Source organism: Cupressus sempervirens, chromosome 4, assembly GCF_028749045.1.
Source record: "Cupressus sempervirens isolate cs-2001-9-10 chromosome 4, ASM2874904v1, whole genome shotgun sequence".
NCBI classification, from domain to species: Eukaryota; Viridiplantae; Streptophyta; class Pinopsida; order Cupressales; family Cupressaceae; genus Cupressus; species Cupressus sempervirens.
In genome coordinates this window covers 758,908,550-758,916,593 of record NC_143121.1, presented here as the reverse complement: position 1 = coordinate 758,916,593, position 8,044 = coordinate 758,908,550, and the positions used below count along the sequence as shown (strand labels likewise).

At 30.7% G+C, this 8,044-nt stretch overlaps 1 pseudogene; it reads right to left on the bottom strand.

Moving 5' to 3' along the window:
- Positions 1-6,823: 6,823 nt before the first annotated feature.
- On the bottom strand, positions 6,824-7,800 carry LOC149563586 (endochitinase 4-like; annotated as a pseudogene).
- Between the last annotated feature and the right edge of the window lie 244 nt (positions 7,801-8,044).

The window sequence follows — 8,044 nt, the reverse complement described above, 5'->3', positions numbered from 1 at the left end:
ATGATGCTTACATATGTCATGGTTCTTAACTATTTTAATAATCTTATTCATCCTTCTAATAAATAACACTAGTTTTACATGTTTTCTATTATCTATATTAGATAGAATCTAGTTGTAGTATCATTGTTGGTGATGTTAACTATAGACTTTAGCAATTTATAACCTGCCTTTATTAAATGAGCTTGGTTTTTGTCTCGAGTACTAGTCTACTACATTTTTAGTTGATAGTTCTTAATATATCCTTATTGGCCGTGATTAGTATTTTCCTATCAATAGTAATATATTATTTATTATTATTTTAGACAAGGGATGTTATAGTGTATCTTGTAAATGATTTTCTATAAGAGGTTAGAAATAATATTAGACAAATCAAATAAAGTTCCTTTTGGAAGTTCAAGAGCTTATTATAGGCTGGAAAAATATTAGTTCATAGTGTGATCAATTGATTTCTTTAAATTAGGTTTTTATCTTTGTTGTTCAATGATTTCTTTATTTCATGCATCATAACTATAACAAGTAAAACTATAAAAAGTACTACATAGTGGCTTAGTACTTTCTTTTAGATTTTAGTTTTATTTTAATAAATTTATTATAGTATAGAAAATATTTTAATTAATAAAAATATTATATAGTTATAGTTGTCTATAATTATAATTGTAATAATAAATTATTTTTTGTTATAATTATATAAATAATTATTAGTTATTAATTATAAAGTATGATTAATCTAATCTTAATTTTAATTTTAGTGGTAAATAGAAATTTATTAATATATATTTTCTATTGGATATATATCATATTATACTATTATATTATAAATAAATTATAATACTAAAATAACAATATATTTATAATAATAATATATAATAATATTTGTTAAAAGATTGTATAATATAAGCATATATTATATTTTTAACATTTTAAATTGAATAACAAAAAATATATTTTAAAAAGTATAATAGGACCTAAAAGTATAAAAAATTAAACTAACTTATTCACATTCAACAATATTAAACATTAATAAATCACATTAGATTAATCAGAAAATAATTCTTATAAAGTATTAATTTTACAATTCATAAATCCACCCCATAAATAGTTAATTGAATTCATCTAATCAAATAATAGAAACATATTTTTTTTTTTTATAAGTCATAAAATTAAAAATCTTGAATCTATAATATTCATAATGTATTAATTTGAAAATAAAATTTTGAAATGACTAATTCTAACCATAGAAATGAATATTTTTAATTACTAGTTAAGGTGTGAAATCTGAAAACTATCACAAGAGTACTTAGTGGCTTTGTATTTGCCATTAGAGTAGTCTTAAATTATATTATTAAAAAAAAAATTTGTAAATGATATGACTGTATTTGTAGATGATAAGATTATATTGTAGTCTATATTTAATTTAATTTTAAAATTTTAAATTATACCATTCTATTTTATATAGAATATATAATAAAATATTTAGATTATATAATATATATTTGTCATAAATTATAATACTATTTAAAAAATAACAATAAGATATAATAAAAATCTATATATACATATAATATAATTTGTTCTAATATATTAATTATTAATATATTTATTTACATATTATATAGTTTTATTAAATATAATTATATGTTTTTATTTTCATTGTAAAAATATAGTAATATTAATAAAATCTTAGTGAAAGTTTCGTCGAAAAAACCCAATATGGAAGAGCTTTCGAGAAAAGGGCTCCTATAAAACAAAACCAATAGAGCCAATAATATTTGAGATTAATAAAATTTATAATATAGAAAATTAATAAGTAAATATCAAAACATTACAAATATTCAAGTTATGAAAAATACTTACTATTGATTGGTGAAAAAACGTAATTATTATACTAATTGTAAAGAAGTGAATACAATAGTATATTAGCTACAACAAATACAATAACATTCCCTCCTAGACCATTGGTAACATGGTGGAGAAGATCTAATTTGATTTGAGAAAAATCAAAAGGGTCCACGTCAGCCACGTGTATAGAGAGGCAAATTTTGTTACGGATTAGTTTGCAAATGAGGCGGTGACAAAAAATACGGCAACAATGTGGCATAGCAAAGACAACTTTCTAGTGGCCATGAAAGATATTCTAATTCTGGAATGAATCCAGGGGAGTACAAAGGTAATCTTGAGTTAATTATGGAAATATATGCAAGAAAATGCGAAAAACAAGGTTTTAATGAGGCTCATGGGAAGGTAATGAGATGCCATCATTTTGTGTACTTCTGGCATATTTTATGGGTCTCATTTTTATCTTCCATTAAAATTGCTAGAGGTGAAAAAGACTGTGAATCGAAAAACTCAGAAAGTAGAAGATTGTGAAGGGTTAGAGAACTGGTGTAGGGTTTTTTCATAGGAGACCAAGATGGTTGGGGATAGGAATAGGAAGGATCTGGTTGGGGAGGTGGAAAAATGGAGAAAGAGAACAAAGGTCTAGAATAGACTAGCGAAGGGCAGAATAGTGAGGTACATTAAAAAACTCCATGGTTTTAACAAGGAGATTACTAAGATCATGGTGAACACTTGGAAGGATGGACGAGTCAAAATTGATGGGGTCTCTCACTAGGTGGGCATGGAAACAATTGTTCTTGTCATAGAGATTCCTCAGGAGGGGATAAATTTTACAGGGAGAAGACAATGTCAGAAAATGCAATGAAAGATTTTGTGAAGGATGCAGAAGAGAGGAAGAAGTTGGTGAAGGTCAAGAATTATTATGAAATGGATTGACTAAAAAAGCTATGGAGGTATGCTTTAAGGGCTATTATCAAATTCATTACCTTGGATACTAGATTCGACAGAGTTAGAACACACCACTTTTTTCTGCTTAACCATTTTAGACATGGAATTAAAATTTCTTTTCCTTTCTATCTATTTACCTCTTTGAGCAAGAATATTGAGGGTTACAAGAAGAAACCCAGTGCAAACTCAACTCTTCATGAGGGTTTGCTCCTTCTGGTCTACGAATATCTAAGGAGCCAAACTAGGGGCAAATCCTTAGGTCACTCTGGGGATTCTTTGAAGGATACTAGGAGCTCAAATTTTTTTGACTTTGAAGAAATGTAAAGTCTTAGCTTAGAGGAAGAGGATAATACCCCCTCGATAGGTAAGAAGCCAAAGGTGGGGGGGGGGGAACTTCTCCCTCCACTAGTAATGTTCCAAGTAGGAAGAGTCCCATAGGATTAACAACTAATCCTTTGGAATAGGGGGCAGATGAGTATAATGATGAGGAGGAGGAAGTGGAGTCAGAGGATGAGAAGAAGGAGGAGGACATTACTATTCTACCTTAGAATCCCAAGAAGAGGAAGGCTGAGGAGGATATGCCTCTAGAAAGGAGAAGTTATGAGACACCTGAGTTTCTTGGCCCCTCCCCTCCCCTCTCTTCACCTCAGAGGAAGAAAAAGGAGATCTTGGTGGAAGACAGTGGGGAGGAGGTAATGAAAGAAAGGAGGAGGTCGTGGAGAAACTTTAATACTAAAACGGCGAAGATGGGGATTGTTAGAGAGACAATGAATCCTCAAGTTCTTGAAAACAAGGAGGGAAAACTTCATTTTGACAAACTCATTGACCCAGCTTTGGTAGCAATTTTAGACAATGCAAGTTAGATAGTGCTCAACCTACTCAATAGTGCCAAAAATAGTATGATAGAGAACTTCTGCTCAATTAAGTGGTTGTTCCATGAGATTGAAGAGCTTAAGGAGAAAAAGTGCCAGGAGGAAGGCCAAAGGAAGATCAATGACTAGGGTTTTCTAGCTGACCAAGAGGATCATTTGTCTAAGGTCGAGAAAAGGGTGCAAAGGATGGAGATATCAAAAAAAAATCTTGCTAATTAGGGGATGGCCACTCTGAACACTCTAAATGAGAATATCAACAGTTTGCGAAAATCGTTGAAAAATGTGGACATTGGTGGGGAAAAAGATGAAAGGGTCAACAAGGAATCCAAGTAGACTAAGGGGGAAATGAATGAGACCAAGGACCTTGTAGAATATTCTACTGATCTGAACTAGGAGCGCATGACCATGGAGATTCAGAGTGTTAATGAAGTAGCTAAAACCATGCAGGAAATTGATAGGATGATTGAATAGGTTTTGTTTCTTGTCTTGTCCTTTTTTCAATTGGGTTTGTTGGCTTTTCCTTTCTGGTTGTTGGCCTGTCTTTTGTTTTGGCCTTATGTAGGTAGAAGTAATGGGTCTAAACTTTATTTAATATTATGCTGCCAACTTTTATGTAAAAACTTTTGGGTTTTAGGATCCTTGTAAAACCTATTTTTCTTAATAAAAAACATATAAGAAAAATTAAAGAAAATTTATAATATATTATAACATATTACCACAACATCACTAAATACATATTACCACATCATCTCTAATAACTTTGAAGGGATGCCTTACATATGAGCCTACTATGCATCTTCACTTTTATTAGGACAAATATTAGTTGGTAGTTTCATCAAATGATTTGTTTAGATTATATTTTCATTTATGATTGTTTTAATGATTTCTTTAATTGATACATCATCCCTATAACAACAATAAGACATAAAATAATTTATAATATACCTACAATGCATTGAAACATTTTTTTGGTGTCCCAAGTTCGTAAAGCACAAGGCAAATTCACTCCATGTATGATAACATATTATGATAGCATAATATAATAAGGGGTGCAAGCGCCAAAGTTCCTAATTTTTGTACGAGTGAGTTTTGGAGTAAGAATTGAGTTAATAACCTAAAACTAAACACAACAAAATCAAATTTACTTATGTTTCTAGATGTTTGCTTGATTTGGGATCTTTTAACATATTGGAAGGTGTTATTGGACATGTAATCATTCTACTCGTAATCAATGTGATTCAAGAATTTTATAAACTCTTGATGACATGAGCTCCATGTGTCATTTAAGGAATGGTTGGAATGACAAGCTCTAATGATTTTATATTGTGCATCTAGTTTCTAGGATTTTAGATTGGAACAAGTTTTCAACTAGGTACTAATTTTGTATCAAAGGCAAATTGGTAAGTTATTTATATTAATATACATAAAAAATTTATTTGAAAAGCATTAATCTCTTCTTTTACATGGTGTAGTGTATTAGAAAATCTATTATCTAATAATTATAAATGTCATAAAAAGTTGTGTTGATTCTATTGTTTGCCTTGTCAATGTTATTGCTATCTCTGAGCATAGAAACTTGAATTTAAAATTTTTGTAGAACATCTCTAACTTTAAGATATCATAGTACATTACTTCCTTGATAATTTGATGTAGCCCAAACCCCATTCAAAACAATACTTAGAAAATAATAACACAACATAGATTTTCAAAAACTAGATTCTTCCTTCAACTTCTCCAACTCTATTCTACCTTACAATGAAAGAAAATGTCTACTTATTACAATTCTAAAAATTACCACATTTGACAGATTTTCAAAAAAAAAAAAAAAAGAATTTTCTATTTTTGGTAATTTCTAAAATCCATCCTATGAATCCCAATTTTTCCCAAGAAAAACCCTCAACTAAGGTAAGATGAATTGCCAACTAATCTATGAAATCAAGGGTATGATTTCAGATTTATTAAAAAATAACTTTTTAAAAAATTGGAAAAAAACACAAAAACTCAATTTCAAAGGTCAAGATGAAATTTTAGGCTCCCGAGAAAATGTTGAAATGGCCACCTATTGAGCTGATCTTATCGAAAAACCAAATAACTCCTTCTCACGTGACTGCCTTTAAAATTTCAGCCAAAATCCATATTTGAGTCAAAAGTTATGACTCCTAGAAGTTGATACATTGCAATTGCATACGTTACACAAATATTTGGCTCAAATAACTCTATCATTTATTATTTGTAAAATAACTAAATAATAATATAGAATATTGAATCTATTTATATACATGAAAAATGATACAATAGAAAAGCATACGTCAATAGTGGTTATAGTAGGCATACTTATTTATTCATTTCAAAATATCATTGTTCCTTTAAGAAGTTTAAGATATAACAATACTCTTAGATAATTTATTATCTATTATAAAAAAAATTATTTAATCAAAATTTATAATTCAAGAATATTATTTAAATTTTTAACAAATAAATGTTAAAAAAAGATAATCACCTATTAACTAAATTTACTTATCTTTTTTAATTCATTTTGTTGCTTTTTTGACCTAGAGTAAAGAAAATTATTGCTCCATATTTTGAAGTTGCTAGTTGTATGTAATTTTAACTTTGCCGCAATAAATGGGTAAAGCATGTCCACAATTTCCCTTTTCAGCCCACTTCATAGCAAAATCGAATAATTTTTATCTGTTTCAATCCTTCAGCTTTCAAGCATTGGAGGAAGCTTCTAGAATGAGGATAATGAGATTTAAACTTATGTTACAAATTGCCTATTTTTATTATAAGAAATTTTTTTTTTTCATTGCGTCAACCAATTAAAATTCAGAAAAATATTATTTCAAAATTATTAAAAATAAATATTAATAATCAACTATAACATTTCCAATAAAAGGTATTTAATTCTTTGTTTCTATTGAATATTGACAAGTCAAGTGAAAAATTATGGACTAAAGAAAACAATAATTTCCTGCTGCGCAGGAACTAATAATATGAAGAAATGCCTCACACAAAGATGTATGCTCCAGCAATATATCAAAACATACATAGACTTAACTATTATACAATTATTTATACATATAAGTTTTAAATAAACATGTTTCTTGAACCTTATACAGATACAGTTCAACAAAATGTTGGTCTTATTTTGCTATTCTAATTATAGTCTAGCAGGAGAGTTTGGAGCCTGGATCGACTCTCAACTTGTTGCAGTAACTCTTATAGTACCCTATACGCATGTTGACGAGGCCTGGTTCACGACCCCCACATTCGACATCGCCATTGACAGCTTGGATTGTTGCTCCGAATCCTTGTCCAGAGGTCATGGCCTTATGACAGTTGCTGTTCTTCATCCAAAACCAAACTGCGGTCTTGAGAGAAATGGCGGCGTCATTTGCTACCTTCTCCAGCTCATTCAACCCGTCGAATCCAATGTCCTTTCCTGCTGCACCGTAGTTGTAGTTCCTGCAACACTCGATCAATAACAAAGTCACAATCAGCATCAAAAACATCAAAGACTAAAGTTTGATTCTTAAACTAAAAGTATTAAATAGTCAAAGTTGATCTTTTAAATTACCAGAATAGCATAATGGTCCACGGCCGAAGTAGCTTTTGCCCTTGACACAAGGATACTCAGTGTTGCTTTCATTGCAATAATCCTTCGATGTGCCATTCTTCTCTTCAGTATAACACATAGCTACAAAAGCGCAACATTCGTGTTATAGAAAATCATCTAGACTGTAAACATCACATACTAACGGCTGACTTACGACTTGATTCTTAACTTAAAAGTGTTAAGTAATATTTTCAAACTTATTTTTTCAACAGTACTGATCGACATTAATGACTTACATCAAGTCTCCTGGGTGACATGGGCGAAGAAGGCAGCGAGTTCTCTCTTGGCGTCGTCAGAAGATCCGGTGGTGCCAAAACCAGAGTAGGCGTCGGCGGCCTGGACGAAACCGTCGTAGCTATACAACTTCTTGCCTGCAGCACATGATGAGTCGTTTGCAGCGTTGAGAATAGCGTCAAAGAAATCTTTGCTTATGACGGATGACACATTCTGTGCAGAAACACTCCCAAACAGCAGAGAAATTTCCACTGCCAAAACCAACACCAACATAGGTTTTTTCTCAATCTCCATCTCTTCCTTTCAGTGTGTGATATTTGCATATCTGAAATTTCCTCCTCTGGTCCATTTTATAGACTGGCAAATTGCTATATGTGGACCGCATTCGTTGTTTTTTTTGGCCACTTGACGACTTTTGGGCCTTTCCGGCCTCGTGTTGACGTTCAAACTCTGTAACATCTTGTGACTCTTCACCGAGCGTCTTTTATTTGACCAATGGAGCGTTTCCAAATTAAAAGTTTAGTCTTTACCTTCCAAA